Here is a 27,019-nt window from a genome sequence, read left to right as displayed (position 1 = left end):
CGTTGGCAGTGTTGGTCTACAGCAGTTCCCACATTCTCCAATGTCTACTATGAAATGAATCATGGTTAAAGTATATGTGTTTACAAAGTTCCCTGTCCATGATGTGACAGCTGCTATGGGTGGTGTTGAATAGTTCGCAGTACAACCCAGTGGACTCTGTCTTTCTGTGACAAAGCGGAGTTTAAATAAATCTGGATTTGTTGTTGCTACTGTCACATGGCAGACCCTTTCCCCTAATTCTTCTTCATGTTGTAGCAGAGAGAACCAACCTGGGAATTTTATAGAGCTTTAAAACATGCACTTATCAGCCCTGTAGGTTGTCAGGAATTACACAATCATGACGGTATAAATTTCGGTGAAATTTGAAATTACAACTTCGAATTTCCATGTGAAATTCCAGGCTGATTAGTTTATTGCTTCCTATAGTGGTATTTTGAGCACACTCCAGTTAAACCCCCTCCCTTTTTTGCTGGAAATTGTTTAAGGGAATAGCACAACTGAGCTGAAATTTGAAATTCTCACAATTATTTTGAGTTACCTCCATTGTAATGGACTTCCCACCAAACAGACTAACCATGCCAGTATCCACCAGTAGGATGCATGGAAAACTCACAAGAGGAAAGAACAGGGTTTGGAGACTGGGTGGTTGCTGACTCGAATCCTGGATAGCCCAGAATTTTCAGTCTTAGTATCATCCAATACGAAGCAATGTAAAACTGTCTTTCACAGTGGGTGTCGATTAATCAGCCAGACAGTTTATAGAGTAAGGTTAGTGCAAGTGGACTATTTCTGAGACAACCAAGAATTTTGGAAAGGACAAATGAGTGGCTAGTGTGATTTCCAGAGGCTCATGACAGACACTCACTTGTCAAGAAGTTGGCACTTAAGAGAAAGGTAGGAAGAAAAGAGAGAGGGATTATGTGTTTCGTCTGGTACTTCCCAGATATGTACATCAAATAGTTCCCACCACCCGATTTTTTGTCTGGCAGTAGTAACCAGAGGAGAAAATGTGGAGGGATGGTTGGGATTACAGGAAGAAGAATGAGGTAGGTTGCTTCCTCCAGCATACTCTGTCACTGATGTTGTGAACTAACTCAGTCAGTATCTGCACAACAATGTGATCACATAGAGCAGTAGCTTCCAGTGACCCATTGTGAAAAATTTGTGTTTGGGAACAAAACAGGAAGTGAATCTACTATCAAATTTCAAAGGAAGCCAATATTCAGTATCGTGTATTCCCCTGCAGGTGACTGGCACCCATCCCCTGCCCACAACTCAAAGGGTTGCCAGAATTCTGGCGAGTGTGCACTGTGGGTGGGTTTTTACCAGATATGTTTAGCTCAATCTGTGATAGTGTGATTATGGGTGGTAATTGTTTTATGTTGATGTTGATGTTGATTTCTTGCATTTAATTACTTCTTATACATGTATTTTACGAAACCTCTATCTAACAAAATTAAATAAATAGCAGAGAATGATGAGCTTTTCCTACCAAATAAAGAGATCCAAACCCTGGAAACTAGTATGTAAATTCAGCTTCATAAATAACCTATGTATTTTTATGCCCTCTGAATGTAGTTCAATTTTATGTTGTTGGTTCTTCCATTTCATCAGCTCAGCATAAGCTGAGCTATTTATTACGCCAACATTTTCTATGAGGGGGAGGACAGAGGGGTGAGGGGTCAGATAGTAGGGTACTTTTGGGTGGTGGCATTGTATACTAGTTCTCTTGATCTCTGCACATCAAGATGAAGACAGATGCACAAATTTTTTAAACAAAACAACACGTGTAATCTACAGCAGTGTAATTATGTAATTAGAGCATATTGCTGCTGGACATCAGCTATTCCCAACAAATAAAGAAATCAAACACTTAAAAATTGAATATTACAGGTAAACAGTATATCCTTTCCTGTGTAATTAACACTGATTTCAATTTGATATCATACGATCCTTACACTCCAGCACAAATTGAATCTTTTTCCTGCCTTCTTCGAAGGGGTAAAAGAGCAAGGGATGGGGAGAGAGGGAATTTCCTGGAGTGGGATAGATAGTTAATTAATCAATTTAATTAATTAGGCCATTAATTTTATATCAAAAGTGTTAATTAATGGGTGAGGGAGAGTGATGAAGGTTGTGGATTTCACAGAGCGGTGTGGAGAGAAGGAGAGGAAGGTGATGGATGACTTATCTCCAAAGGGTCGTAAATCAAACCCAAAGGGTCATAAACCACTTAGCAGGACAATAGCTAGGGTTGTAAGTCAATCAGCTTTCACAATTCAATTCATTAGTATATGAATTTGATATCGAAATTGTCCAAGGACCCGCTTTGTCCTACTACTACTGGGTGTCCTCCAACCAGACAAATGGCGATTATTTGTGTAAAGTTCCCTGTGCAAACAAACAAGCATACATGAAGAAAGTGCCGAGAGCTGTATACTGTGGCTCAAACGTCTCTACTGAGACTTGTGATCCGTCACTCGAGGTCAGGCGGCATATCCTCATGATGGAATAAGCATAAATACACACTCACCCACATACATTTCGTCGCTCGCCTGCCAGTCGCACGATGTGTCAACGTCCGTCGGCGAGCATAGAGACCTTTATCGAAGCGTCCAAAGTATTTTCTTGTAGAAATGTGTGTGGATGATATTCATTTTCACCCTCACTTTGGAGAAATAAGTCCTTCAGAGCCCCAGAATTTTTTTTTTTACAATTGAAAATATGGAAGAAAGAGTGCACATTGATGTAATTTGTACTGTTTTTGATAATCCATTACATCCGATTTTATTTCAGTATATGCGGATGGTTGAAGTAGGACACCCATGTCAGGTAAGAAGTCTTCCCAACCGCATTTTCTGGTTTGGTTCAAATGGCTCTGAGCACTATGCGACTTAACTTCTGAGGTCATCAGTCGCCTAGAACTTAGAACTAATTAAACCTAACTAACCTAAGGACATCATACACATCCATGCCCGAGGCAGGATTCGAACCTGCGACCGTAGCGGTCGCTCGGTTCCAGACTGTAGCGCCTAGAACCGCACGGCCACTCCGGCCAGCGTTTCTGGTTTCAGGTGCTCAACATGTTTCCATTGTTTACTGCAGAGCACTACGTAAACCTGGAGCAGAGGAGGCATCACTGCCCGAAGAAATTTCTCATCTTCTCCCTCAGCACCTACAAGCACTTGTAAACGGGATACGGGCAGGCGCGCCGGTCTTGGCTCGGATTCGCTCAGAGAACTAACGAAGGTTAATGTTGTGGCGAGCCTGGAACCTGGCTGAAGTTTCTCATGTTGAGAAAACGATAGGAGCGATATATATTTAAGTTCAAAAACGTTTTAGCCATTAATTAGTATTTATTATTGACGACTGGTTTCGACAGATGAAATTGTCATCTTCTGATCTTCAAAAATAATGTTCGGCTATAAATTGCTTTCCATTATGAATTTAGCAATAACGTTATAACGTCATTATGCTGGAGAATATATAGCGTGTTACACATAGGTCTGTGACAAGTAAAATCATTTACAGATAAAAAGTACCTTGTACAAATGGGCATGTTCACACGTTTAGCACTCCACTGTACCATTACAGTGTTATATACATCTCAGTATGCCTATTGCACAACGCGCTTTTATATGTATATGGTTTTACTTTTAACAATTCTATGAACAATATGCAGTATATTCCCCACCATAACGACATCATGGTGTGAGTGATAAACTCATAATGGGACATGATTTACAACCCAGTTTCTTTTAAGAAATCGGAAGATTGCTGTTTCAGCTGTCGAAACCTGTCGTAAATAATAAATATTAATTAAGGGGATCTTGGCCTTAAAAAGTTCGTTAAGCCTGGAAGTTGGTTTAGGCCGTTTCCCACAACGCGCTGCGTGAATAGCGTGCTCGTACCCATGTCCCATGGCTGGACATGGGCTAATGGTAGGACTGTGGAGAAGCGGGGTACAGGGCGCGAACCTGTCGGAATAAGAAGTGAAATGTTCGTTAAATAGGAAAGGAATTTCTTCAAATGCTCAATGGCGTTCCCGATAAAATAGATCGCTTCAGTTGCATTTGGTGAAGTGCAGTGCTACTTGGCGGGCATTGTGAAAGGAACGTAAATTCTTAGTACACCCAGCGGCTCATGTGTAGGTAGCTAGTCCGAGATTCCTGCGTAGGGGGAGAATGAAGTCTCTGTGGTACAGCTTACATAGCGTAGGGGAAATTATGTGACATCTCTGGAATTGATATTGCTTAGTTTTTGTTCTGGAGCAATGAATTTGTGGGAGTATATCGAAGTAGTGGCACATGCAGGTGAAGGGTGCTGCGTGATCCTGTGGTTGGATTTCATGGATAAACATTATGCAGAATTTTATCTTTCGCATTATACTATAAAAATCAGTTCAAATGTCTCTGTTACACTCGTTTCATACTACGCTACTGGCCATTAAAATTGCTACACCACGAAGATGACGTTCTACAGACGCGAAATTTAACCGACAGGAGGAAGATGCTGTGATATGCAAATGATTAGCTTTTCAGAGCATTCACACAAGGTTGGCCCCGGTGGCGACACCTACAACGTGCTGACATGAGGAAAGTTTCCAGCTGATTTCTCATACACAAACAGCAGTTGACCGGCGTTGCATGGTGAAACGTTGTTGTGATGCCTCGCCGGCCACGGTGGTTTCGCGGTTAAGGCGCTCAGTCCGGATCCGCGCGACTGCTACGGTCGCAGGTTCGAATCCTGCCTCTGGCATGGATGTGTGTGATGTCCTTAGGTTAGTTAGATTTAAGTAGTTCTAAGTTCTAGGGGACTGATGACCACAGCCGTCAAGTCCCATAGTGCTCAGAGCCATTTGTGATGCCTCGTGTAAGGAGGAGAAATGCGGTTTATCGTATCGCAACATTGCTGCTCGCGTTGGTCGAGATCCAATGACTGTTAGCAGAATATGGGATCGGTGGGTTCAGGAGGGTAATACGGAACGCCTTGCTGGATCCCAACGGCCTCGTATCACTAGCAGTTGAGATGACAGGCATCTTATCCGCATGACTGTAACGGATCGTGCAGCCACGTCTCGATCCCTGAGTCAACAGATGGGGACGTTTGCAAGACAACAACCATCTGCACGAACAGTTCGACGACGTTTGCAGCAGCATGGACTCGAAGACCATGGCTGCGGTTACCCTTGACTCTGCATCACAGACAGGACCGCCTGCGATGGTGTACTCAACGACGAATCTGGGTGCACGAATGGCAAAACGTCATTTTTTCGGATGAATCCAGGTTCTGTTTACACCAACATGATGGTCGCATCCCTGTTTGGCGACATCGCGGTGAACGCACATTGGAAGCGTGTATTCCTCATCGCCATACTGGCGTATCACTCGGCGTAATGGTATGGTGTGCCATTGGTTACACGTCTCGGACACCTCTTGTTCTCATTGACGGCACTTTGAACAGTGGACGTTACATTTCAGATGTGTTACGAGCCGTGCCTCTACCCTTCATTCGATCCCTGCGAAACCCTACATTTAAGCAGGATAATGCACGACCGCATGTTGCAGTTCCTGTAAAGGTCTTTCTGGATGGTATGAACTGTGGTATCGTGTTAAAGCTGCATGGGCAGTTGTACCTGTACAAGCCATCCAAGCTCTGTTTGACTCGACGCCCATGCGTATCAAGGCCGTTATTACGGCTAGAGGTGGTTGTTCTGGGTACTGATTTCTCAGGATCTATGCACCCAAATTGCGTGAAAATGTATTCACATGTCAGTCCTAGTATAATGTATTTGTCCATTGAATACCCGTTTATCATCTGCATGTAACAATTTTAATAGCCAGTAGTGTATTGTATTTCGTGCTTTCAACCTCGGTTATTTGTAATTTAGTTTTGTACTTCGTGTTTGTCCCCATTCACTGGTACACAATAACATTAAAGTATCGATTTTTGCGGTGAGCATCTGACCCTATGTACATACCTGCGTTTTGAGCTCCCAAATTTCTTTTCACTCTTTATCATCTGTGTGAATGAGTGAGTGAGTGAGAGTGTATGTTGAATTTGTATTATATATGATATCAGTACAGCATCTGGCTGTCTGCTGTGGTAGCAACAATGCAGCCAACGTAGCTTTCTCAGTCAAGGCAAAGAGATTTGTACCCTTTCGATAGTCATTTGACAGTAATTAAGTTGGTAGAGGACAAGATGTCTCTGGTCTCTTCCGGCTAGATGGGGGAAGTTCGTTGCAGGGAGAGCGTGCTCCCGGCACGCAGGACTGGACCTTCAGTGAGTTAAGACGGTACTCTTGAGAGCGACTTGGCGCTGGTGAGTGTGTTACCGTGTAATGGTGTTTAGCTATTCCAACTGATGTACACATTTGATCTCCCAGTTAATTTTCAAGCTCGGTAGTCGAATTCTTACATTTTTTAGAGTAAATTTTTCTGTTTGTAGTATGTTTTTCCGATCCTTGCCTTGTGTTACCAGAATGCGTGGTATAGGAAGCTCGTTACTCCAGCACAGATTTAAAATCATTTGCCTGACTTTTCATTTAATTGGAATGTATGTGTGAACTTTTCTCGAGTTTATGTGTTTTATTTCTTCTACTTTTTGTATCGTTTCAATTTTAAGATTGTGTATCTATTTACTTACCACGTGGTGATGATTTCGCCGTGTGTAATTTCGGTACCATCTTGAATATGTTTTATCCTTGATTCCGCATGATATCTTATTGCTGTTTGTGTCTATACGGTTCGCATTTGCGTTCTCGAAGTTTTTACGGGTCTTAGTAATTTTGCTTTGTTCATGAATATTCAACGGTTTTCCCGATGTTTCATGCCAGCGTAGCTTAGTTTCATGTGCAAGGTGATGCAAATAAATTTCTTTGTCGTATTCACAATAATTGAATCATAGGAATAGGGATGAACTTCTGAGTTTTTGACTAACTGTGATTGGCGAAATTCTTTTTATCTCTGTTCTGGTCTGTGTGAATCTAGTATGTTTGTGTGAACTTTTCCCATGCGTGCCTAAGATTTCCTTTTGACTTGTCATCGCAATGTACTTCAGCACTTAACACAATAATAAGGTAAAGGAGAATTAAATAACAGGCAACGACAGATCATAGTTTAAAATTATTTTGTGAATTTTTAATACGATGTTTTATTTCAATAAAGTATGTTAAACAGTGATGACAGTTTCTCAGACAAACATCTTCCTTTTGTAAGATTATTTTTAATACATTCTCCTGGCGTTTCTTTACATACCACCTGACTTTTCTGAAGCACAAGAGGCAGGCCTTACATTTGTAGACATTTGTCTGATTATCTTATTCTTTTTGTTGAAGCTTAAGCTCCTGCTTGCTCTGAATTATTTGATTTACCGATTTTTCTTAAATTGTTCCCATATGCTTATTCCATATATTGACTTCGATCTTTCATTAATATTCACACGTTAGCTATGATTAGCAATTCAGTGATTAACTGAGTTCTTATATTAAATGTTCCCAATTTTAATTAAATTGGGTGGCCACCCAGAACAATTTTGTGGTACACGAAATTGCAGTACACTGCAGAGTTCCACACTGATTAATTTATCCAAGTTTATGTTTGCAAGACACTTTCCAAGTAACCATTCAGCCACCAACAACCATTACAGTTGGACGTCATTCTACCTGAGAACGAACGCTGAAAATGTTACATTGTTTCTAAAGTCACCAATCATGAAGGTGGTACCAAATTAACTGCACATTAAAGCTCAATTCTTATGATAAAGTACCCAGAGATACAGGAAATTACTCTGGGTAAGTGTATGGTTTTACTTTTGACAGACATATGTAAATGGTGCAGTATATTTTTCACCATAAAAACGACACGTTGTGAGTGATAAACTCATAATGGAATACGTTTTATAATCAAATATTTCCTGAAGATCGGAAGACTATAGTTTCAACTTTCGAAACCGGTCGTAAATAATAAATATTAATCAATGCGATCTTGGCTGTTAAAAGTTTTTCCCCTGGAAGTGGTTTTTATATTGTTTTCCACATCCCACTAGGCGAATGCCGAGCTGGTGCCCACATTCCATGGCCGACATAAGCTGAGTAAACATTTAAAATTTGCAGACAGATAGATGGGTACACTGATTCCTTGGGGAGGGAGGGGGGATAATGAGGGGAGGGTGGGTGGGGTGAATAGGAGACTCTTGACCGTGATTGAATTTGTACGTTTAGTCTCCTTAAATCCATAATTAGCAGCAGCAGTCTACAAGCTCTTCAGGTAATGCAACCAGCAGAGAAAATTATTCATAACATATAAAACTTCCTCTTCAATCTGCAGCTACAGAGCAAATATGTAGAGTTCTGCTTGGTAGCGGGGAATGTAGGAATACAGAAAAATTAGATAGCAATCGTAGCAAGCAAACAGGTATGCAGAGGCTGTTGTCTAGCTGTTGACTGCAATATCAATGCAACTTTGAAAAAATAATAGTTGTCAGTGAGGGACTGTACCCTGCGGTCACTGATTCGCTGTAGTCTGCCTAACACTGGTCACCCTGAAAAGATAAAGTTGGTTGGTTCGTTGATTTTGGCGAGGGGACCAAACAGCGAGACCTTTGGTTCCATCGGATTATGGAAAACTGGGGGAGGAAATCAGCCGAAATTTGCCTAAGGCGATTTAGGGAAATCACGAAAAATCTGAACCAAGATGACCTGAATGGGAGTACAATATGCTAACCACTGCCCCACCTCGCTCGGTCTGAAAGGGTGAAGTACGTAGTCCAGTATATGCGATTGCAGGCTTTCGCGGCGTATTTTAGCTATGATATCCTTTCGGGTTATCATCAGAGTGACGTCGTCGTCTTGTTGCAACGTTTCGATGAATTCCGTATCCACTATCTTCAGGCGAAGATGACGGACACGGAACTCATGGTTACCTAAGGTTTAAAATTTTGTGAATTGTTTGGAGTGAACCCTAAGGTTTTAGTGTGTCGTAGAATACCTAACTCGCCGTACTTTAGTCTCTCTCAGTATTTTTATTACCTCTGCACCTATCTCTGTCCTTATTCTAATATATTCTATTTAGCGGTCGTAAAACCCACTGTAGCCAAAGGCGGGTTACCCACATAGCTTGTAGCACTACCGCAACTAAACTGACTACCACAGTTTTCATGTACTAGGCGGCCTGAATGAAAATAGCTTGCCCCATTTAGTCGGCAAGATAAATACTGGTAGGTCATGGGGATCTCATATTATTCTACCCACTATCAGACCGTGGGAAGGCATGGACTGGGACCCCACTTCTTGGGAGCCAGTGATGTGAATGCGTACTGGGGCGAGGCGCTGTAAATCGCAACAGAAATAAATGATTTAGAAAGTAGCACAAAGAGATATAAACGGTGATTTTTTTCCACTGTGTACAAACTCTAGGGACTGGTCGATGAGAGGATACGGAACAGAAAAGGTCTAATGAACTTACTTCCGGAAATGTACGGTTCCCATGCTAGAGACCATTTATTCAATCACTTTTTGCTACAGATACTGCGGTCTAATACACGCTGTACCGTGCAGCCACGGTTACAGTACGCACGGTTTCCTCTTGGAGGATGATACTATTCCTCATACGTCCTCTCCTGGCACAGTAATTGGTAAACTTGTTTCCGATTCACTTCTCTTGCTGACTCACCTTGTAGTGGATACTTCCAGAAAGGCAAATGGCAACGCACGGCATGCAGCAAGGTTGCATCAGGAGACCAACCCCTACCACAACAACCCCAGCATTGAATGTTTGCGACAGTGTTTCGCCGTTTCTGTGAGACAGGGTCGTTTCAGGAAGCAGGAAATCATGGAAGACGTACCCGAAATGTTCGGAGACAAGATTTCGAGCAAAATGTGATTAACACCGAGGAAGGCGACGGCCGTGTCAGTACCAGGCTGTTGGCCCGGCAGTACAGCGTAAGCCAAACGACAGTGTGGAACATTCTCCACGACAGTTGTTATACCCCCTTCATTGGCAGCCTGTGCAGGGCAAACCAGCGACAGACTTTCCACATCGGAAGCAGTTTTGTCACTGGTTTCTTCATCAGGCAACCCCATCTCAGGGATTTGAGTCATCCATCTTATTCACAAGTGAGGTTACCTTTCCGTGGAGCGGTATCTTCAGCTTTCATAACAGTCATCTGTGGGACAGTATGCAGAAGCCCCATGGTATGGTGACAGCGAATCTTCAGTATCGGTGCAGCTGAATGGGCCGTGATAACTGGCGACCGTACTTTGGGGCCAGTTTTCCGTCATCGTCGCTAACAGGCCAGAACTACTGGTATTTCTTGACTTTACCTCCACCGCTCGAAGAAGTGCCATTGATGATTCGAAGGAATATGAGGCTGCTACATGATGGTACTCCAGCCCAATTCGCCATTAACGTCTGGACGCATCTCAATCGTGTATTTCCTGGTCGATAGATTGGAAAAGGGGGTCCAGTTGTATGGCCTGTTTGTTCGTCGGATCTCAACCCGTACGATTTCTGGTTATGGAGCCATCTCAAAAGTACTGTCCATGCAGAGCCCATTCCATACGTGGAGACATGCATGCTGTAACTGTGACTGCATGGTACAGTGCGTATTAGACAGCAGTCTGTGTAACAACATATGATTGAATAAATGGTCTCTAGCATGGGATCCATGCATTTCCGGACATAAGTTCATACCATATCCTCGCATAGATCAATCCATAGAGTTTGTGCGTTTTGGAAAAAATCACCCTATGTACTGATATTAGCACAGAACAACGCCCTCTTAACCGAGGGCAGCCTCCACTTACATAGACACAGAACAGAATACATACAGCTACACAAGTTTAAGCGAGAAGACTTCTGAGGGAGAGTACTGAATCATGAGAATTAGGTTTCAGCAACATAATTCGGTGAACATTACCGCATGGCTGAAGCTGCTGCTCTCCCTTAGCATCGCGAAATATCAGCTATCATCAAACCACCGAAACAGCGATCGAATTCGCATCATTATAAGATTGTGCCCGAAGTCACGAACCGTTAAACTTTACGATGGCGGAGCATACATATGGACAATAGGCGGTCGCTCGCGAGACGGCTGCTGGTGGACCTTCAGAGAAGACGTTCCCACATCTGCCGGAATGGCGACTCTCAGCGGTTTTGTTAGCTGGTCAGCACCTCACACTAGTGTGCCTGCGGCTGTAAAGTGTAGTTCCCGTTATAACACTATACTTCGACAGAGCGAATTGTGCAGGTAGTGTATGTCACCCCCTCAGGATATGACCATGTATGACTAATGGGTATAGAAATCAGACTACTAGCTCCTTTTCCTAAGTGTTTTCTAGCTGTTGGAAAGAAACGCAGTAAAACTGGAATAATACTGAATCTAGGACCTTGCTGTACCAAGTTCATTAAGGGTTTGTCTAATGGATGTACTGCCGCCCACCTGTCTAAGCAGAGAAATGATTAACTTTCAGAAAAGCAGAAGAAGCAAATTTGGCCTACTTTCCTTCTGTTCCCTAATATAACTTCACAAATAAATATAACTTTAAGGACCTACTTCTGAAAAAGGCACAAGAATTTTTTGCTATTACACCCACTTACACATTGTAATACGTTTGACCATGGGCACTTTCACAAAATCGCCACGAGCGGCTGAGGAGGAGAAGGAGGGAAACGGACACCCTGAGGCGAGCCCTCGAGGAGAGGAGCTGGAATCGTTCTGCAAGGACACAGTGGGAAGCTGGGCGGACGCCCTGGCCTCGCCCACGGAGGGACACATTGTGAAGAGCCTGTCTAGAAATGAGAAGCGTGCCGAGAACTGATGAACGCCTGCAGCCATTAGGACGGAAGGCCAAGAATGTATGCATGAAAGCGTGTGAGTTCTTCTGGCATGGAGGCAGTCATTTTACCTGCCTTATAAATCAGGAATGTGCCGACAATTTCAGGACCCCACGGGCACATGAAGGAGCGCACACAAAGTGCGGCGAATTAGCGCAGAGAGGCGCGTGAAAGAAGTCAGCGTTCTTAAGAAGATGTTTTTCTCGACAGCAAGGACATTCCCAAACATGAGACAGTTAAGGCCAAATGCAGAGAGAGTGGTTACAAAGAAGTGTTGTGTAGCTGCTCTCACAACAGCCTCGGAATGCAGGAAAACATCGTAAGAACGTGAAATCGTGAGAAAGATGCCGACTTACAAGGCACACGCCAGCCCACCTCAGACAGAAAATTTCCACCCCGCACAGAAGGGCACGGTAATGAAACGGTGATCTGTCATTGGCCTGCATTGAAAATTTTGTGCGCCAGTTACAACGCCTAAAGGAAGAATATTTCGAAGAGGAGCTGAGAGATGAATGAGAAGCGAGAGGGGAGTCGTGGAGACACTGCGGAAGCGAGAGGACATGGGCGCTCTTCCACCCATCACCAACACCCGCCTTCCGACACCGTGTTGCACAGCTTCGGCCACGCGACCGACAACTATCAGAAAAAGCAGAGATCGTACCTGGGCCCCGCCGCAAAGCCGCGACTGCTCATGAGGGAGCCGACTCGCGCCGCACAGATCCAAAGAGATGCGCCAAACCAATGCAGCGCCTGCCACCGACAGAACTACACGACGAACGATAACGAATAATGGTGAGATGATTCGTCCCTCCTCCTTCCCTTTAACCTAGTTGTGTTCATGCCCAGTCAAATCGGCCCTGAGATTTATAATTTTGTTTCGATTTGCGTAAAAAGCACGAAAATAAATACATTTCTTTCATATTTTGATCATATAAGCAATCTTTTACATTTACACAAGAACCCTTTAATTAGGAACCATTTGTGTTTGATTTCATTTCATTATTGATATCAAGTAATTGTTGGCCCCTACTATGGCGCAATCTCATTAGTCATGCGCTCGTCATTTCATGTCCGACAGCAGAGAGAAGAATTCACAGTTCACTACATTTTTGGCGCCGAGCTTGGGGCGACCTGATTGATAATTTTCATGGTATCTGATGTTACGTAAGCGTTTCTCGAGACCACAACAATATGTAATTTAATTTAGAAAGACCACGAATTTTTAATCAGTACTGTGTGCAAAAGACATGTAGCCAGGGGGGACTTCTATGTTTGCATGACTTCTATGTTTGCATTTTGTATAAGCAACAAATTAATTACTTAAATATTCTAATAGCATACTATACACACTTAAATTTACTAATATGCTTTGTTTATATCTTTCTCTTAACATATGTTCTGTTAAAAGCCGAAAGTAGGGAGGGTGCGCTCACTCTACATTGTCATTCAGTATTTATTTGCGACCCTACTTCAGTGTTAATGAGCCATATAAGCAATTTTCTTTTCATAATTCTTTGTACTTTACTGAACTTCGTTTATAAGTGAAACAATTTTATCTCTACTTTACTCACATTCACTTTCAAAATTAGTTCACAACAATTATTTTCAGTCATATCCGATTTAGGTGAATGATTAGCAGTAACTAACAGGATGTACCGAAATTTATGTTTTAATATAATAATTATTCCAAAACAACTAATTTTGAATTAACGTTTCACGATTCTTTAATTCTAATTATACTGTTCATTACCTGCTGACTCCTCATATTGGATGTGGAGGATAGTAATGGCGGCTACACTGCCCACGTTATGGCATACAAGTTTCTCAAGTATGGGCTAATTAATTATTTTTGGCCTGGTTTCAAAACGCATAACACAGCCCCATAACTTGTAGGAAAGCCGTAATAATCCAGTTGTCGCCATCCTAGGCTACTGTGCAATTATTTCCAGGCAAGGCATCGCCTGCTCCGTCCGAGCGTTGCCTCTTTCACTGCCGCCTTTCCGAGTGAGTCCTCTCGTTCCCACTCGCTCTACTGGTAGCGCGCCACAACCCCAAGCCATCTTTCACACTACCCACAGTAACTTCCGTACAGTACAAAAGCACTCCATCCTTTACATAACACGTATGCAACACACTGTCCCTAAGCGCGTACCATTTTAAACAAATGGCAACTCGCTCAAATATATTAAATTGCACACACAAACATTTTCATTTTATTATTCCATGACAAAATATTATTTAATAAATTATATATTTCACAGATTTCTTTACATAAGTTACAAACATACATTAGCAGAGAACTAACACCACATACAGGGTGGTTCATTAATCGTGACCGGGCCAAATCTCTCACGAAATAGGCGTCAAACGAAAAAACTACAAAGAACGAAACTTGTCTAGCTTGAAGGGTTAAGCAAGATGGCGCTATGGTTCGCCCGCTAGATGGCACTGCCGTAGGTCAAACGGACATCAACGGCCTTTTTTTTTTAAATAGGAACCCCCATTTTTTATTACATATTCGTGTAGTACGTAAAGAAATATGAATGTTTTAGTTGGACCACTTTTTCCGCTTTGTGATAGATGGCGCTGTAATAGTCACAAAGATATGGCTCACAATTTTAGACGAACAGTTGGTAACAGGTAGGTTTTTTAAATTAAAATACAGAACGTAGGTACGTTTGAAAATTTTTATTTCTGTTGTTTCAATGTGATACATGTACCTTTGTGAACTTGTCATTTCTGAGAACGTATGTTGTAGCAGTGTGATTACCTGTAAATACCACATTGATGTAATAAGTGCTCAAAACGATATCCGGCAACCTCAATGCATTTGGCAATACGTGTATCGACATTCCTCTCAACAGCTAGTAGTTCGCCTTCCGTAATGTTAGCACATTCATTGACAATGCGGCTGACGCATGTTGTCAGGCGATGTCGGTGGGTCACGATAGCAAATATCCTTCAACTTTCCCCACAGAAAGAAATCCGGGGACGTCAGATCCGGTAAACGTGCGGGCCATGGTATGGTGCTTCGACGACCAATCCACCTGTCATGAAATATGCTACTCAATACCGCTTCAACCGCACGCGATCTAGGTGCCGGTCATCCACCATGTTGGAAGTACATCGCCATTCTGTCATGCAGTGAAACATCTTGTAGTAACATCGGTAGAACATTACGTAGGAAATCAGCATATATTGCACCATTTAGATTTCCATCGATAAAATGGGAGCCAATTAAGCTTCCTCCCATAACGCCGCACCATACATTAACCCGCCAAGGTCGCTGATGTTCCACTTGTCGCAGCCATCGAGGATTTTCCGTTGCCCAATAGCGCATATTATTCCGGTCTACGTTACCGCTTTTGGTGAATAATGGTTCGTCGCTAAATAGCACGCGTGCAAAAAATCTGTCATCGGCCCGTAATATCTCTTGTGCCCAACTGTAGATGACGTTCAGAGTAGTCGCCATGCAATTCTTGGTACATATAAATATGGTACGGGTGCAATCGATGTTGATGTAGATTTCTCAACACCGACTTTTTGAGATTCCCGATTCTCGGGCAATTTGTCTGCTACTGATGTGCGGATTAGCCGCGACAGTGTTAAAACACCTACTTGGGCATTTACATTTGTTGCAGGTTGTGGTTGAAGTTTCACATGTCACTGAACACTTCCTGTTTCCTTAAATAAAGTAACTATCCAGCGAACGGTCCGCACACTTGGGTGATGTCGTCCAGGATACCGCGTAGCATACATAGCACACGCCCGTTTAGCATTTTGATCACAATAGCCATACATCAACTCGATATCGATCTTTTCCACAATTAGTAAACGGTCCATTTTAACACGGGTAATGTATCACGAGGCAAATACCATCAGCACTGGCGGAATGTTAGGTGATACCACGTATTGACTATTACAGCGCCGTCTATCAGAAAGCGAAAAAAGTGGTCCAACTTAAAACATTCTATTCGTACTACACGAATACGTAATAAAAAATCGGGGTTCCTATTTAGAAAAACGCAGTTGATATCCGTTTGACTTATGGCAGCGCCATCTAGGGGGCCAACCATAGCACCATCTGGTTTCCCCCTTCAAGCTAGACAACTTTAGTTCTTTGTAGTTTTTTCGTTTGACCCTTATTTCGTGAGATATTTGGCCCGGTCATTATCAATGGACCACCCTGTATATAAACCATTTCAAGTAGTCTTCGCGTATTACAGTTGTATTACGACAAATATTAAAGGCAAAGAAAATTATGAAGTTAGGTGAATGATCGGAAAGTGTTATGCGGTGCGAACTTGATGAATGGTCAACAAGCGGCTAGCTGTCGCCTGCTGGGCCACAGAACTGGCTGCTTCCTAACGTGGCCCAGCCTCGGCCGTTGGGGCAGCGGGTGTTTCTGTGTTCGTCCGTGTCTCAAGACGAAGAAGATGCTCAGTTTGTAATTGGCTCATTTTAGCTGTCACCGCCATGTTTAACAATTTATTATTTCTTTCAAAATGATGGAAGTCGAGATCTGTTTACAGATTTCGGTTCCTCTGTGTGTAGGGAATTGTTATTACGAGGTTTATTCCGTTTCTGTAAATATTTTCAATCTTTAATCCGCAATTTTAATGGCCAGTAGTGTAATTAGAGAATAAGAAATCAGGTGTCAGATACGGGACCATTTGATGACGATCAAACCGCTACTCTACCCATAATTTGCATATAAACTTAGATACTTCGATATAAAGTTGATATGCAAATTATGGGTAGAGTAGCGGTTTGATCGTCATCAGAAGGTCCCGAATCTGACACCTGATTTCTTATTCTGTAATTACACTACTGGCCATTAAAATGGCTACACCAAGAAGAAATGTAGATGATAAACGGGTGTTCGTTGGACAAATATATTATACTAGAACTGAAATGTGATTACATCTTCACGCAATTTGGGTGCATAGCTCCTGGGAAATCAGTACCCAGAACAATCACCTCTGCCCGTAATAATGGCCTTGATATGCCTGGGCATTGAGTCAAACAGAGCTTGGATGGCGTGTACAGGTACAGCTGCCCATGCAGATCCAACACGAGACCATAGTTCATCAAGAGTAGTGACTGGCGTATTGCGACGAGCCAGTTAGTTGCTCGGCCACCATTCACCAGACGTTTTCAATTGGTGAGGGATCTGGAGAATATGCTGGCCAGGGCAGCAGTCGAACATTTTCTGTGTCCAGAAAGGCCCGTACGGGACCTGCAACATGGAGTCGTGCATTATCCTGCAGAAATGTAGGGTTTCGCAGGGATCGAATGAAGCGTAGAGCCACGGGTCGTAACACATCTGAAATGTAACGTCCACTGTTCAAAGTGCCGTCAGTGGGAACGTGAGGTGACCGAGACGTGTAACCAATGGCACCCCATACCATCACGCCTGGTGATACGCCATTACGGCGATAACGAATACTCGCTTCCAATGTGCGTTCACCGTGATGTCGCCAAACACGGATGCGACCATCATGATTCATCCGGAAAAATGACGTTTTGCCATTGGTGCACCCAGGTTCGTCGTTGAGTACACCATCGCAGGCGCTCCTGTCTGTGATGCAGCGTCAAGGGTAACCGCAGCCATGGTCTCCGATCTGATAGTCCATCGTCGAACTGTTCGTGCAGATGGTTGTTGTCTCTCAAACGTCCCCATCTGTTGACTCAGGGATCTAGACGTGGCTGCACGATCCGTTACAGCCATGCGGATAAGATGCCTGTCATCTCGACTGCTAGTGATACGAGGCCGTTGGGACCCAGCACGGCGTTCCGTATTACCCTCCTGAACCCACCGATTCCATATTCTGCTAACAGTCATTGGATCTCGTGCAACGCGTGTAGAAATGTTGCGATACGATAAACTGCAATGGCAATAGGCTACAATCCGACATTTATCAAAGTCGGAAACGTGATGGTACGCATTTCTCCTCCTTACACGAGGCATCACAACAACGTTTCACCACGCAACGCCGGTCAACTGCTGTTTGTGTGTGAGAAATCGGCTGGAAACTTTGCTCACGTCAGCACGTTGTAGGTGTCGCCAACAGCGCCAACCTTGTATGAATTACTCTGAAAAGCTAATCATTTGCATATCACAGCATCTTCTTCCTGTCTGTTCAATTTCGCGTCTGTAGCACGTCATCTTCGTGGTGTATCAATTTTAATGACCAATAGTGTACTTCTCGACACATCCTGTGTTTTGTACTTGCACGGCCTCCCACGCCCTCGACGCTGCACCATCTTGGGAGAGTTCGTAATACGATGTGTCATAACTGCGCCTTGGGTAGAGCGAGGCCACGAGCAGCAGGTGTAGCGGAGGCCTGGATGGCAGGCAGACAGCGCCCTGCGAGCACCTCCGGCTCTGGCTGGCACGCGCCACGGCTCAAGGGTCGGGCGCAACACGCGACGCGGCCGCCTCGTCAGGCGCCACGTAATCGCGGGTCGGCATTCCTGCCCGCCAGGTGCCAACCTTCACACAAACACACACACACACACACGCAACGCGCAGCCTCTGCCGCCGTTGTCCAATTACAGCTCTCCCTCTCCCCCCCCACCCAGTCTCGACGCTCGTCAACCCGTGCCTCAGGACGCTGCTGCACCTGCCGCCACACACACACGCACACAGACACACGGCCAGGCCTGCCGCACGCGCGCACAAAAAACCACCGCCGCTCGCAGCCCGCATCCGGACACGAACCTAATTCATCACGGCGACGGCCCATCTACGGAATTACAGCCTCCCTACCGCCTCAGGCCGGTCCGAGTGAAGAAATAATTCCGTGGACATCGCTGCGCCGCGTCAGGCATTTCCAGTCAAAAAGAAATGAGCGGAAGCAAAAAAAAAGGAGTTCAACAGCTATCGGTTAAAAGCGGCGAGCGGCAGAGACGATGCTATCCTGGTCCAATTACGGCGCGGTAATGGCTAGTGGACAGCGCTTTACAACTTACACACCCTGGTTGCTCGTGGCAATTAATGCGAGTAAAATAACTTCGGATGAATTGTCGCCAATGTCCTTATACATAATGCAACTGTTTTAAGGCTACGTCATTAACATGTCATATGTAGACTACTGCCGGCCGAAGTGGCCGTGCGGTTAAAGGCGCTGCAGTCTGGAACCGCAAGACCGCTACGGTCGCAGGTTCGAATCCTGCGTCGGGCATGGATGTTTGTGATGTCCTTAGGTTAGTTAGGTTTAACTAGTTCTAAGTTCTAGGGGACTAATGACCTCAGTAGTTGAGTCCCATAGTGCTCAGAGCCATTTGAACCATTTGTAGACTACTACTGTTAAAAATGATTGCTACAGACATCATTTCTTTTTCAAAGAAAAATGTTACTTTCGAAGTCGTGACATCAAGCTGTTTGTGCCACACACGTTTTGATCGCTGAGAGCGATGAATTCTTAGCCGGCCGTAGTGGCCGACTGGTTCAACGCGCTACAGTCTGGAAACGCGCGACCGCTACGGTCGCAGGTTCGAATCCTGCCTGGCGCGTGGATGTGTTGATGTCCTAAGGTTAGTTAGGTTTAAGTAATTCTAAGTTCTATGGGACTGATGACCTCAGAATTTAAGTCCCATAGTGCTCAGAGCCATTTGAACCATTTTTGATGAATTGAAAAAAATGTTCAGATGTGTGTGAAATCTTACGGGACTTAACTGCTAAGGTCATCAGTCCCTAAGCTTACACACTACTTAAATTATCCTAAGGACAAACACACACCCCATGCCCTAGGGAGGACTCGAACCTCCGCCGGGACCAGCCGCACAGTCCATGACTGCAGCGCCCGAGACCGCTCGGCTAATCCCGCGCGGCCTTCTTTGATGAATTCTTAGAACAGATTATATAAGCAAAATTTTATCCTCTTATTAGTTTCTACTTGTACCACGGACAGTCTAATCACATTTTCGTTCGTACATCTGCGTAAAACGGTTTCGTTTTAAATTGCTGACCCAGAAGCGGAATGTGGCGAAAATTACCTATCAGCAATCACAGAAATTCGGTAAATGCTTGCTATCCTTTTGGCGTAGTCTACTGTCTACGTAACCAGGATGTCTTCGACAGTTGCTTAATAAAATTAGTGACTTATTACTTTTGCTCTAATGCGATTTTAAACGTAGCTAATAACAGTACTGCCACCAATTTCCTACTTGTTCTAAATACTCCATTATTGAGGCTTACTTTAATTTTAGGAACAAATAGGTTACACAATAACAGTAATAGCAATGAGCTGTGTTACTTATTTTCAATCAAATACTAAACCACTTCAGTCGTATGCCTTGTTTCAAAAATCATGTAATAGACCGCCTCAGTTGTCAATAGTTTTTTTGGTTCGATCATGAGCGGTTGCGGATGATCATAAGCCCACCTTCGGGTGAACAAGAGTGCAATAGGAAAAATCGAGAAACTATTATAAGACATTCCATTCCGCTTAATACTTGGTGGTTATGATAGTGGGGATTCGCTGCCCATCTGTAAATATGAAGTTGATGCGGTTGGGTTAGAATGAAACAAGGATGTCGCACTACATAAGCAAAGAAATTACATAAAAAAGTGCGCAGTCAAAGGACGAAAAACGAGAAGAAAATAAGGGAATATCAACGAACAACTTGAGATAACTGACACCATAAGCCGGCGCATGCTGGTCACCAAGCAGCGAAATGAGGCAGACGCACGTGAATCCGACACGGGTTGTGACGTGATGGTAGAAGGTAGCCGCGCAACAAAACTAGCTATCGTCACACTACAAAGTGAACTCATGTATAGAGGAACAGCGTCAAAGCTAACTGACCTATCGTTAACAAATACTGGATAGAAAACATGGTGTTGTTGTGGTGTTCAATCCTGAGACTGGTTTCATGCGGCTCTCCATGCTACTCTATCCTGTGCAATCTTCTTCATCTCCCAGTACTTACTGCAACCTACATTCTTCTGATTCTGTTTAGTGTATTCATCTCTTGGTCTTCCTCTACGATTTTTACCCTCCACGCTGCCCTCCAATGCTAAATTTGTGATCCCTTGATGCCTCAGAACATGTCCTGCCAACAGTTCCCTTCTTCTTGTCAAGTTGTGCCACAAACTCCTCTTCTCCCCAATTCTATTCAATACCTCCTCGTTAGTTATGTAATCTACCCATCTAATCTTCAGCATTCTTCTGTAGCACCACATTTCCAAAGCTTCTATTCTCTTCTTGTCCAAACTATTTATCGTCCATGTTTCACTTCCATACATGGCTACACTCCATACAAATACTTTCAGAAACCACTTCCTGACACTTAAATCTATACTCGATGTTAACAAATTTCTCTTCTTCAGAAACGCTCTCCTTGCCATTGTCACTCTACATTTTATATCCTCTCTACTTCGACCATCATCAGTTATTTTGCTCCCCAAATAGCAAAACTCCTTTACTACGTTAAGGGGATACGGAATCACCTATCCCCGCAATGTTAATATATGCCTACTATAGGGAACATTTTCTCACAAACTACTGGAGACAGAGAGGTAAAAATTTTTCTGTATGTGCATTCATATGTTACAATAATACTGAAACAACAGTTTATTGTCAAAGTATTTTCTTACAGAGATATTGTACATTTATTTTTAAGTAAATTTTTTCCATCGCTTTTTACTAGACTATCACCCCTAAGTCTTTTGTAAATCAAGTAATTAAAAAATCGTTGTTTCAGTATGTAATAGGGACCTATGTCACTACGTCATAAAAATTTCAGACTTCTAGGTTGACCAGTACCTGAGATAATGTTCCTAGATGAAGTAAAAAGTAAACTTACGGGAAACGGAGAAAGAAGATTAAAACATTCCTGACCCGTAGCTAATACCCCCTTCACAGTCTTCATAATCATCTTCAAGTCTTCTTTTGGCACCCCTCTGCACCTGTCTTGCTTTTTTCACTAATGTCTTGATTATATTATCAGCATGCCTTAGTCTGTGCTGATCTAAAAAGAACATAGCACGTACCGTACGGGAACCAACATACATACCCAACTTTTGAAGGACCTGGCATTTAGTTATATTTCCAAGATTGAAGGTTGCCACAGCATCATACACACCAAAATGTAGTGTATTAATTCCGACAAACACTGTTTTTGGGAGACGATGCCATATCACACTATTCAAGCACTCGTTGGGGTTCTGCGTTTTTCCGTGAAGACATTTCATCAGAAGACTTCTGTCAGCCAGATCTCTGAAAATGGGCTTTATTTCTGCCATGATGGCTGATGGTAGACTGTGGTGGTGAATGTATTTCTCTCCTGTTGTTAGTCCCCTATTGTATTTAGACCAGCTGTTTTCACCTTTGGGGCACAAACCATGTTGTGGATGCTCATCCGTGGATGCGGTGTGGAAATATAAAGCCCATATAGCTCTCCTCATTTCTTCAAGATTGCCTGTATTTTGCCTGATTGCAAGGCCATAGCAGTTCTGAATGTGGTCTATTATGGAATCAGTCAATCTTCCTCTGCCATCCAAGGTTTTCCCATCATCTAGTTTTTTCCCTTTCATAACTGATTTTAACCTTCTCAGCCTGGCACCCATTCTCTTCTGCACATGTCCTATACATTCAAGTTTGCTTATATTTACACTGTTCCCATATGGTTTGCTTTCCAAAACTTCTTTGAATGCTTTAGAGTCACCATCTCCCAGATATTTGACATAGCGAACATTATACCACTGTGAAGAGCGATGAAAAATTTTCTTCACCCCAGCAACCTCCATGCCACCACTACTACCATAATAATTAGCAATACAGTCATCACTGTGTTCATTTTTCAGCCTGCCTGTGCACCTACAGTATTTAGACATTATTGCAACATCAATAACCTTGCCAGTATCAACACTAGTTGCTGTTACAACACCATTGTTGGAGGTGTGGCTCCTTTTCTGCCACGTGCCATCAAACGCCACTGTGAGGTCACGACTGCCGTCATTTTCTTCCACTGCTTCTTCCACAGCAACCTGCATTGACTTCTGTGCTACATCTTCAACTGCAGATCCTAGTACATAATTGTAAGCTTCAAACTTTGAAGGTGCACTTGGAAGATTTAGAACACCACATAGCATATCACCAGCTGCTTTGCCCTTACCAATTGCTCGCAATCCATAAACTAACCTAATATTTACACTATAAAGTTCAGTTTTCTTGTATCCATTATTTACAGTTACTGAAACCGAACTTGGAAACTTACAGCTGTATTTACAAACACTGCATATTAAATTAAACTGGGCAGCCAGGCCAACATGGGATTCTACTTTCAGAGAAACGTTTCCATGACATTTTTTGCAGCACAAACTGTTTTCAAGAGCTTCACACAATATATTCGTATCAGTGAGTTCAAAAACTTCATTCCCTCTATCAAGTAAATTATATTTCTCTTCCAAATCTCTTAGTTTTTTATGAGAAGCACTGTTTTCATTTGGTGTAAGTTCGTTCGGCAAATCAGTAATAAGTGGATTCACATTTTCCAACAGTGATGATGATGAACTGCTTTGCTTTGCTAATGAATCATTATTTCTTTTCTTTTGCCAGTTCACACGCTTTTTAAATACTTTTGCTTTAGCTCTAGGCATTTTCACTGCGAAAAATGAAGCACTAAATACGAAATAACTCAACAACAACTACTTTCTTATATCACACCGTTTACAAAACAGTCCCGCTACAAAGTCAAAGAGTAACTTGAGGAAACCAGAGAGAAACATTTTCGGGCAACTAGTGTATAAATAGTCGCTGGAAACCGGGATATTTGAATTCATGTCACTTTAAAGGTACTGCCAAAAAGTTCATGGTCAGCCACGAGAGACGTGTATAACTAAAGCGCAATACCCGATCTCACAAATATATAAAAATAAAATAGTTATAATTGTAGTAGAGCTATGTATGATACGTCATTTTAAAGAGGAAACATGGCAGAATATAATACGCCAATAAAAAAAATTCGATTTTTTAACCCAAAATCCGATTCCGTATCCCCTTAAGTGTCTCATTTCCTAATCTAATTCCCTCAGCATCACCCGACTTAATCCGACTACATTCCATTATCCTCGTTTTGCTTTTGTTGAAGTTCATTTTATACCCTCCTTTCAAGACACTGTCCATTCCGTTCAACTTCTCTTCCAAGTCCTTTGCTGTCTCTGACACAATTATAATGTCATCGGCGAACCTCAGAGTTTTTATTTCTTCTCCATGGATTTTAATACCTAGTCCGAATTTTTCTATTGTTGCCTTTACTGCTTGCTCAATATACAGATTGAATAACATCGGGGATAGGCTACAACCCTGTCTCACTCCCTTCCCAACCGCTGCTTCCCTTCCATGCCCCTCGACTCTTATAACTGCCATCTGGTTTCTGTACAAATTGTAAATAGCCTTTCGCTCCCTGTATTTTACCCCTGGCACCTTTAGAGTTTGGCAGACAGTATTCTAGTCAACATTGTCAAAAGCTTTCTCTAAGTCTACAAATGCTAGAAACGTAGGTTTGCCTTTCCTTTATCTATTTTCTAGGGTCAGTATTCCCGCACGTGTTCCAACATTTCTACGGAATCCAAACTGATCTTCCCCGAGGTTGGCTTCTACCAGTTTTTCCATTCGTCTGTAAAGAATTCGCGTTAGTGTTTTGCAGCCGTGACTTGTTAAACAGATAGTTCGGTAATTTTCACATCTGTAAACACCTGCTTTCTTTGGGATTGGATTTGTTATATTCTTCTTGAAGTCTGAGGGTATTTCGCCTGTCTGATACATCTTGCTCACCAGATGGTAGAGTTTTGTCTGGACTGGCTCTCCCAGGCCGTCAGTAGTTCCAATGGAATGTTGTCTACTCCCGGGGCCTTGTTTCGACTCAGGTCTTTCAGTGCTCTGTCAAACTCTTCACGCAGTATCGTATCTCCCATTTCATCTTCATCTACATCCCCCGACTAAAAGATGGTTAGATGTACATCGCCAAAATGTAAAAAATAATGTTAAAATTATGTGCTTGGACACAAAATGTAAGGGTGCTAAACCACCTGTTAAAAAAGATATAGAGAAAAAAACTGAATTTAAAAAGCCACAAACGAGCCAATAGCGGCAAGTAGGATAAAAATAAACTAAATATAGCTGCAAATGAACACCCACAAGGAGAAATTGCACCATAATCACAAAAATCAAAGGATGCAAAGAAAATAACAGTTCTTTTGAGAGAAAAGTTTGAGAGAAATATTGGTGAGGTTTGACTGCTATTTGAAAACTGTATAATTATTCAACGTTTTTGCTTGTGTAGGATTGTTGAAGAGTTCTTGTTTAAGCTGTGCATAGTTTCTAATGCCCCTCATCAATTAAGGATTCAGTCTTTGTGGTGACGATGAAGGACTAATTAGTATTTATGTCACCAACAGAGTGCAGTTTGACTTTTAAATGACGAGAGAAAGTGGACTTATTAGGGTCCTGTTGTTCCTCAAATCGAGTTTTAAGTGTGCGCCCCATTTGCCCGATGTAGAGACATTTGCAGTCATTGCACTTAGCCGGCCGCGGTGGCCGAGCGGTTCTAGGCGGTTCAGTCCGGAACCGCGCGTCTGCTACGGTCGCGGGTTCGTATCCTGCCTCGGGCGTGGATGTGTGTGATGTCCTTAGGTTAGTTAGGTTTAAGTAGTTCTAAGTTCTCGGGAACTGATGTCCTCAGATGTTAAGTCCCATTGTGCTCAAAACCATTTGAACCATTTTTTTTGAGCCATTTCACTTATTTGATAAACGGCTGAGCCCATATGGCTGTTGTTGCACCTGGCTCCATGGTGCCTATACCGACGGCCAATTCTGCTTTATATTTTCTGTTTTTTGTGCTCTCAGTCAACCCTATCTGAAATAGTACCTTTAGAGGGTATTTTATTGTATGAATTATACTAAATGTCTTCATAAGAGGCTGTCTGGGTAATTCCATGGCGAATAACATGAAGTCCTTTACGTTTCATCTGGTGGATAAGGGTGTCCATAGCCGTCAGAACTCCCAATGTAGCTGATGTGAAAACTTAATTTTCGTATTCCGTTTGCTAAGGCTACTTAGGCAGCATGGTGCACCACTGGACGAGGTGCAGCCGTCTTTTCCGCAGGTGATTCGATGAACTGTGAATTATACTGTCAGCCGCAGTCTCTTTCCTAAAAATGAGATAGGTAATCTTGTATCTTAGCGAAATGATTTCTAAATCTAAAGACGGTAACGTAAAATTACTATGGTGTGCTAACTTAAATTGAATATTAGGATGCATCGTGTTAAGACATTGGTAGAACTGTTGGACTTGTTCTTTAATACCACTGTAGAGAATTAAGCCCATGGCCAGTTCTTCTGAATCTTTGTAGACGACATTACTGAATTTAAAGTAACTGATGTATAGAAATACTGTACATTTAAGAGAGTGACAACTTCATCAATTACTTGGAAGTCTAAATAAGCATGTTGCCTTAAATTGTATCCTATGACCAGAATTACTTCTTTAGTCGGTGTATTTGTATTCATGTTGATAACATCCAATCTAAGTAAGTGTCATGGGCGATGGTAGTCTGACTTAAATAGTCTGATGAATTCGTCCCTATTTCTCAAAGTATATAAAATTAGAAAATGGTAGTAGCAGTGGGCAAGTTGGGTATCACCTCATATTTCAGGTTGTCTACATAGGGGGCGAACCTATTGTTCACGTTTGACTGACAGGTTCTTAACCTATTGTTCTGCTGAGAGGATTAAGACCCCTTGGAAATAATCCATCCTTTCGATTGGAAGGTTATGAGTCCATGGGGATAATCCTTCCTTTTGATTGACAGGTCTTTAACCTGTTGTCCCCCCTCCTCCCCTCGTCTCCCTCCACCACCTCCTCCTCCACCGCTCAGAGAACTCCCCTCGTGATACAAGCACACTTTTGATATCATTTTGATTTATAAATTAATCAAATCGATCAATTAATTAAATCTATCCTCTGGGAAACCTTCAAGCCCTTCCCCTCCCCTCCACCTCCCGGAAATTTGCGGGAAAAAAACTCAGTTGACTGGCCATTTGGAGGGAAATCGATTGCATTGTTTTTCGAAAATGGGTTAATTGGTTCAAATGGCTCTGAGCCCTATGGGACTTAACTTCTAAGGTCATCAGTCCCCTAGAACGTAGAACTACTTAAACCTAACTAACCT

Source organism: Schistocerca piceifrons, chromosome 1 (genome assembly GCF_021461385.2).
Source record: "Schistocerca piceifrons isolate TAMUIC-IGC-003096 chromosome 1, iqSchPice1.1, whole genome shotgun sequence".
Taxonomy (NCBI): Eukaryota; Metazoa; Arthropoda; class Insecta; order Orthoptera; family Acrididae; genus Schistocerca; species Schistocerca piceifrons.
Note: the sequence above shows the minus strand (reverse complement) of the source record.